At 44.8% G+C, this 8,601-nt stretch overlaps 1 protein-coding gene across 1 annotated transcript in view; it reads right to left on the bottom strand.

Annotated features, from left to right (window-relative positions):
* Window positions 1-7,706, bottom strand: part of LRFN2 (leucine rich repeat and fibronectin type III domain containing 2) — a 346,809-nt gene extending 339,103 nt beyond the window's left edge. Inside the window, exon 1 of the mRNA XM_056853598.1 lies at window positions 7,619-7,706. The gene's annotated coding sequence lies outside the window, so the exon portion shown is untranslated. The remainder of the gene's footprint in view (window positions 1-7,618) is intronic.
* Window positions 7,707-8,601: the final 895 nt, after the last annotated feature.

Raw genomic sequence — 8,601 nt, forward strand, 5'->3', positions numbered from 1 at the left:
TTCCCCTTTTTCCAGTCTGGAAACAGAGAGGGCTCAGGAAGCAACAGCTGGGACTAGGCAAAGAGCTTTGTAGTGCTAAGGCAAATAGGATTTGTTTGCCTATTTATTTTTATTTTTCCACTTCTGTACAGTTAACATTCTGATACACATGGCTTAAAACTACTTGTAGCAAAACATTATGGACAAAAGACCATTAGGGGAGTATAAAATCTGCATCGTCATTTGAATTGTATCTCCCATTTTGGCTCTAAATATAAAGGGAATCTAATTCAGTACCAGTTTTTAAGATATCCCTTTCTTAATTTAAGGCAAAAGCCCTGTAGCTGAAGATCTGGCCGGTTGTTTTAAATTAATAATGCAAGGACCTGGCCTCTCTGTCCATTTTGTACTCAAGAGAGGCTTGTGTAGTAGTCCAAGGGGACAATTTCACCTGCTGCTGCTGAAGAAGAGTGCTTTTGAGGGTGAGATGAAGTGGTCATGGAGACACAAGGGATGCAGAGTGGTCTCAGCCAGTGATGCCACCACTTGTGTCCACTCTGGGCACAACTATCCACTCAGCAGGAATGCACTTACTGTATATGGTGCTCTAGAAGGAGTTCTGGTGCCTCTATCACTATCTCCTGTCACTGGGCTAGGGTTGCCAGCTTCCAGGTGCAGCCTGGAGAACTCTCAGAATTACAGCTGATCTCCAGACAACACAGATCAGTTCCCCTAGATAAAATGGCTGCTTTGGAAGGCTCACTGAATGCCAGGTTGCCAGGATGCCAGGCGAACACATGAAGCTGCCTTATACTGGATCAGACCCTTGGTCCATCAGTAAGTATTGTCTACTCAGACCGACAGCAGCTCTCCAGGGTCTCAGACAAGGGTCTTTCAAATCACCTACTTGCCTAGTCCCTTTAACTGGAGATGCCAGGGATTGAACCTGGGACCTTCTGTATGCCAAGCAGATGCTCTACCACTGAGCAACAGCCCCTCCCCTGTGAGTTGGAATGATGGGCAATTGCTCACAGCAAGGATCATGCACATGCACAGCCACTAGCAACATGATCCTGACACTTCCAGAAGAGCTGCAGTGCGACAGGACAATTTACCACTCAAAGGGGGGATTGTGTGGTAAATCATCCTGTTGTGCTGCAGCACTTTTGGAAGTAAACCGGAAGTGATGGGATCGCATCACTTGCGGCCGTACGCATGCGATCCCCGCCCCAAAAATTTCCTACCAGAGGAGAGGGGGGACTTAGCAACCCTAACTGTATGGCATTGTATCCCACTAAGCTCCCTCCCCAAATTCCACCCTCTTCAAGAGCCACCCCTTAATCTCCAGGAATTTCCTAACCCAGAGTTGGTGACCTAGACTGTAGGGATCAATTCTCATGGAGGAAATGGGAGCTTTGAAGAGAGAATTCTATGGCTTTATACTCCACTGAGGACCCCCCCCCCATCCCCAAACCCTGCCTCTCTAGGGCCCGCCTCCAGGAATTTCCCAACCTGGAGTTAGCACATTGGGCAGTATCTGACTATCTGTATGGGAAAAGTATAGTCCATTCCTCTCCATTGCTCTGGCTTTCTGACCCCTGGAGGAGTTCTGAGGTCATAAGACCTGCTTGGAGGGATAGCCTCGCAACTTGGTGAAGCCAGAGTGAGGAGGGACAAGAATTTGAAATTGCTCCTCCTTCCTGTTCTGCCCATGCACTTCCACTGAGGGGAGGGCGATTTAATCCCCTTGTCCCTCCACAGACATTTCATCCCACTGACCCTCATAGCCATTCTTTTACATAGATCCTGTGCCCCCCAGGAGTGATCGCTGTGGTGATGAAGAAGAATGTGGGGAAATTCTGTTGTCATTCCACACATGAATGGTAGGATACTATGCAATGTAAGGGTACCAAATCTCTCTCACATTCCCAGCAGTGTTCCTTCATGAACCACCACTGCTCTCTGTGTCTAGTTTTCTTGTGTCTAGTTTTGGGGATAGGGGGTTGTGGCTCAGTTGTAGAGCATCTGCTTGGCATGCAAAAGGTCCCAGGTTCAATCTCTGGCATCTCCAGTTAAAGGGACTAGGCAAGTAGGTTATGTGAAAGACCTCTGCTTGAGACCCTGGAGAGGTGCTGCTGATCTGAGTAGACAATACTGACTGTGATGGACCAAGGGTCTGATTCAGTATAAGGCAACTTCATGTGTTCATACTCTTCCCTTGGGGCTTATCTCTCCCTTATTTTTCTGCACAGCTTCTTCTTCTGATCCCCCTTTCCTAGCTCTGCTTCTCTTTCCCTCCTGTCACTGTTTCAAGAACCTGCCTAGCCTCCTTTCCTATATTCCTGCTTTTTCTCTCCATAGTACCTTAGGACCTTTCACTCACTCTGACTGTCCATCCTGAGGACCTGAGCAGCTCACGGACATTTCTATGAGGAAAGGCTGAAGAGTCTTGGACTTTGCCGTTTAGAAAAGAGATGACTAAGCAGGACATGATAGAGGTTTGTACAATTATGCACAGGGTGGACAGAGTTGGCAAAGATACTTTTTTTCTCCCTTTCACAAAATACTGGCACTCAAGGGTATCCAATGAACCTGAAGGCCAGTAGCTTCAGGAAGGAAATAAGGAAATACTTCTTTATAGAGATTAAAATATGGACTTTGCTGCCAGAGGGCATAGTGATGGCCATAGGCAAAGACATCTTTAAAAGGAGATTAGACAGATTAATGGTGGATACGTCTATCAGGGGCTACTAGCCATGGTGACTAAAGGGAACCTTCTTGTTCAGAGGCAGAAAACCTCTTACTACCAGTGCCAGGAAGCAACATCAGGAGAAGGCCTCACCCTCTGTGCCCAGTTGTTGGAGCTCCTGAGGAAGTAGTTGGCCACTGTGTGAGACAGAATGCTGGACTAGATGGACCACTGATCTGATCTAGCAGGGCTCTTTTTATGTTCTTAGGGACCCTTTTTTTCTGCCATGCTGCGGTGTGGCATTAGAGAAGCTCAAACAGGTGCTACCAGGGGCTTCATCACCACAACTACAACAGTCCATGTGTATAACAATATAGCTGAGGATTATTGTAAACAGCTCCAGCATTTCCCAGAGAGACCCTAGATCATGATCAATGGATAACTTGCCCTTCTTACATTGCCACTGTTAAGTGACAATCAGTTTTGCTCCTGCAGGTACATTCTGCATTTTCCCATTGCTTATTCTCAGTAATGGGAAAGAAGTGTAACAGAAATAAGAGTAAACAGTTATCCTTGAAAGTTCTCTTGACTTTGTATCCTTTGCAGCAATGTGTATTAGGTGCTCCACAGATTCCTCTCAGTTCTCCTGGAGTGATATATCCAAGCATTGTAATAAACACTGTAATAAAAGGGGGTAGGTGCTAGTTAAGTAGCTTCTCAAATCATGCCATTTATTAATGCATGAATGTTTCATGATATTATCTAGAGACTTTCAGAAATTGACACACATCTTTAATAAACGCTTGGCATTTCATAGTATAAACAAGCTTCCATAATCTGTTTTCCCAGTAGTCCCTTAACCCTTGGGACAATTATATCTAATTTGTAAGCATTACAAGAAGGGTGGCCTCATTGTTTATATGGGTCAAGCAGCTGCTATTCTATTCTGGAGGATGCCAGGGTAACATATTAGCAGTGCAACCCCAAACAGAGTTAGACTCTTCTTAGTCCATTGAAGTCAATGGGCTTAGAAGGCTGTAACTCTGTTTAGGATTTCATTGCCCATGATGGACTGCCAGGATGCAATCCAGAAAGGCTACAACACAGTGGCACACAACTCAGGTTTGCATGTAGAAGGTGCCATGTTGAAGCCCAGCATCACTACTGTAAGGATCTCAATAAGGAGGACTAGTGGAAATCTTGCATGAATTCAGCACCTAAGCCATTGAACAGCTACAGACAGTCACAGCAGGTGGTACTGGGCTAGATGAATTAATGCTGACCAAAAGTAAAATTGCCTCTTATCAGGTCCTACTTGTCCATGCAACTATCAGTGCAAACATTTAGGGTGGTTTATTGTTCTTGTTTTGTCTCCATTTTGGACTGATCCTCCCGTTGCTCCCCAGCCAAATTGCTTTTTTAGCTTCTGTGAGTATAAGAAATAGTTTAATACTTTGGTGTAGTGGAGCTGCTACCATAAACATGGATGCCAAAGGATAATTTGTTGGCATAACTGTGAGTGGGGATAATAACTGAGGAACGTGTGTATTTTTCAGAGCTGAGATGCACTAATGCAATACATGTGGACCCCACAAACCACACAGCATGCATGCTGATGTCTTTCAGTTATTTACATGACAGGGCAGAAGAATGGTAGAGAGGACACAGTAGGATTGATTGACCAAAAACAATCCCAGAGGAACAGATAACCTCCCCCCCCCCAGGTACTGTTTCCCACACTTTCAATGTGTTCTATACGAATGAAACAGTGGTCCATAAAAATCCCTTTTGAACATGGTCCAGGTTTGGATGGGTGATCCAACTACTTCAGTTTTTTTCATGTATCATAACCAACAAGGAGAGGGCTTACAGCTCATGGATGTACACGTATCAAGTTGTCATAGGAACAATTTTATTACTACTTCTCTATATTTCCAACTTCAAGAAACAGATTTCTGCAGAAAATTAATTGGCTGAATTGAAAGCTACCCAATTCTATGTGTGCTCCTGTAGTTCCACTGTTTGTTGGATGTAATTCATTCCAGTTGTGTGCATGTGTGTATACAGTCACAATAGCCTTAAAGTTCTATCTGTGTGTCTACATTTTTAAAAAAAAAACACCTCTTGGGACCAGGATGAACATAGGTGGAAGCCACAGTGGATTTTGGTATGGTAACTGTAATTGTGTGAATAGAATTTGGATCCACTGGTGCCAAAATAATATGCTTGAATTTTGCTTTCTCTGAATTTTGGCAGCAAGTCTCATTTCAAGGTTTTTAAAGGCAAAGCAACTCTAGTATCAAGGCTCCTGGCTCAATTGTAAATAACTGGAAATACTCACATTATCTGCCTGATTATAAAGGTATATATACCTAACAAAACAGGTCTTAAAACACTACCTAAAAAACACTATGAATAGCAAACAAGATGCACTGAGTTGGAGTCTTTGCCCAGAAATCTATATGTAAACAAGGTTAACCTTGAATTGGTTTCCTTTCTTTGAGATAATCCCCAGAGATCTGGAGTGAAATTCAGAATCGGAACTGTGAATGAATTTTGCCTCCCCTTTCTCCAAAACATTCCCCCACACTCATCTTTCTCTGGGCATAATGAGTTCAATGCCATCAATCCAGGATTTCTGACTCTGATTTTATAAGCTGAAAGAGAGAGAAATTCCCACCCACCCCCTGTATAATAATGACTGAACCAATTGTTTCAATACTGCTTCACAGAGACTTGCCACTCCTCGGCGATGCAAAAATGTTCATCATCAAACAGCAAAACGCTCCTCCAGAACAAGGAGTTTTAGAGATGCACTTTCAAAACAGACATTTCAAACATCAGTCGGTGGATAGATGGCTCTCACTAAAGGGGGCGAGCAAGATGACTTGGAAGGAACTGTCAAGGAGCTGTCAGCCCTTATCCCGTGATGCAGAAAGGAAAAGGGAGGCTGCCATAGAAATGCCAAGTGGGCTGCTTACATTTTCCCAAGGGGGTGGGGAAAGGATACACTAAGTGATTCTATAGACTGCACCTGAATTTAAACGAGTATTGTTAATAGCAGCAGCCGAGGAGGAAGCAGGAGAGGAGGTGGGTTGTGGTGGAGGATGATCAAATGGGGGGTATCAACAGCAGTTCCTTTGCACTCTGCAGAAATTGAACTCTTCAAGCCAGATACCGGATACAAACAGGTAAATGTGTATTGGAACATGAATCATCCAGTAAAAAAGGATATTACTTATTCTGTCATAATGCAAAGGCAGTGCAGAGGATGTGGGTGCCCATAGATATGAAGGCATACCAAGGGAACAGGTTGTTTGGGTGTGTGTGTGTGTGTTTTTTTAAACAGCAACACCTTGCTTTCCATAGCCTTCTGAAGAGGTCTGCATCTTTGCTTGGCTCAGCATGGACAAGAGTGTGCCAACAGCACAGACAGGGCAGGTGCCAATCAATATGCAAGGCGGCTGGATGCGAGATGACACCCAAAGGGAGAGACCATGGAAGCACAGGAATAAAAGCAATGTCCAACCAACCTGTGTTTTACCCCTTCCCCAGCCATCATCATAACAAGGACTCCACACACACAGCAACCTCTCATACAGAATCAGCATTTGCTACCCCAATGGCAGCTCAGGTACCACAGTTTCTCCACATCTTTCAAACTGAAAAATAAGATAATTGGGTGGCAACTTTTGCCATTCCTACTGTATCTGAAGTTGTATGTGTTTACTTATTCAGTGTGTTTCACTGGAAGTGCATCAGAGCCAAAGGTTCTCTTGTAGGCAACAATTTCTAAGTACAGTAGGGGGGAAAAGTTGTTCTTACTCACTCATAGTCATCCCAGAGTAGACAGAAACCCCCCACCTCTTTGATGCCTCCTTAGCATCCCTAGGATGTTGAAATTTGCCTGAAGGAGATGCGCTTCCGGCAAAAACATATTCCTGCTATAAATGAATATTCTCACCTCCTTCGTACAGAGGTCTGGATTGATATGAAGTATGGCTGCCCATGTTTATAAGCACATAGATTTGGAAAACTCACTGATACACCCATCATGTTCATGTGCACAACCCTTTCCTGCTGGAGCATTCCTTGGGGGAGAACACCTAGCTGGAGAATACCGGTTTGGCTCTATTCCATGCGTGTATGTGAGATTCGGAGAAAAAGTGCGTGAGACATAGTGTTCCTCTAATGCATATAAGCTCCACCACCTCCAAAGCTGGTAACCCAGTTCTTCTGGAGAACTGTAAACATTTGATGACGCTGGAGTGACATGTTATGGCACATTCCTGCTGGGTCCCAATTCCCCATATGCCTACCTTGGACAGTTCTACCTGCCCAATCCCTTAGAGATCACTGTTTTTACCTTATTAGGAATCCTAGCCTACCTAATGTATCACTTAATTCCCGATGTTCCCCCTTCTACTATTGCTTTGTCTACTCATATCTTTGCCTTGTATTGCTTTATATGACATCTTCTAAGATCCTCTGCCCTTGAACAATACATTGTCATACACAACACAGAGTTGATCCTCATAGCAAAGTTTTCCCTCGCTTAGCTTTGCCAGATTGTTTTTTAAGCCCTAGACAGCTTCCACATTCGTCTCCTTCCCACAATTCTTCTTCTAATAAAATACCTCAATTTCTCCTGCTCCCCCATTTTAAACCCTTCCTAATCTTTGATCGACTTCAGCATAAATTATTTTCAATTTCGAGCAGCCCTTTTAAAACACACGCAAAGGCAGACATAATTGCAACTCCTTTTTTCAGAGCAAAGCACAAAGAAGGCATATTCCTTCTTACCGGATCACTGTTATTGAGATTCTTAATTAAATAAAGTTATGCATTTCCCCCAAACGCCCTTCCAATCCACTTCACAAGCATTCCTGCACCTTAAATAAAAAGCTATACATGCAAGTAGAGTTGCACAGTAAACACTGCAGCTCTTACCTTTGAAGAGTCACATTTATCCCTGGTTCAGTACTATAACCTCCACAAGGTACTTAGATCTTCTTCCTAAGCCATGCATTTTTTTTAATGAAGATGCAATGTAAAAAAAAATCCTGTTACGCTCCAACTATGCAAAATGAAGAACCTCGGCAGATGGAACCTGATTCAGCGAAGTCCAATGACTGAGCCTCTGTAATATCCACAGCACCGAGAGGGGGAAAAATGCAGAAGATCAGGGAGGGGAGACCGAATAAACTTGTTTCTTTCCGCCTTTCGTTCCCCCCCAGCCTCTGTTTGGAAGGAGGAAGCCGCCTGCAGGCTTTGCAAGCATCAGGATCCCCAGACATGCCAGGGTGCCACACGCATGTGGGTTTTGCAAGCCTTCAAGTTCATGTCAGAGGAGCCCAGCGCGAGTGATCTCTCTCTCTCTCTCTCTCTCTGCGTGTGTATGTGTGTAACCGAAGGGGAGGGATACCCACCCACTCACACACATCCACACGCTCACGCCGATGGATGGCGAGGGGGAGGGGGGGGGAAACGGTAGACCGGAGTGATCTCACAAAGTGCTCTAGATGGCAGAGCCTGCCCGGCTTGTAAAACGAGCAATGTGGAAAAGGGGGGGAGGAGAGAGAAAAACACCGGGGGGGGGGACACACACAAAAAAATCCCCCTTCACCAGGCGCTGGAGAAATCCTTCTTCCCTCTTCTCGTGGGAAAAGGGGTCTCTGCAGCGCCAAGCTCCATCTGGGGACGAGCCTGCCGGAAAACCAATGCCAGAAAATACTTTGCAAAATTTAGTTAATAATGATGATGATGATGATGATGATGATGATGATGATGATGATGATGATGGGGGGGGGGAAGCCAGCCAGCGAGGCTCGGGAGGGGAAGGAGATGTCCGACCCGCCTGGTCCTCTGTCCTAACGTGGCACCACGCTGGTGCCTAAGCCAGGGCGTAATAATAGACCCATAAGCTGGGGAGA

This window comes from Euleptes europaea, chromosome 7 (assembly GCF_029931775.1).
Source record: "Euleptes europaea isolate rEulEur1 chromosome 7, rEulEur1.hap1, whole genome shotgun sequence".
In the NCBI taxonomy this organism is placed as follows: domain Eukaryota; kingdom Metazoa; phylum Chordata; class Lepidosauria; order Squamata; family Sphaerodactylidae; genus Euleptes; species Euleptes europaea.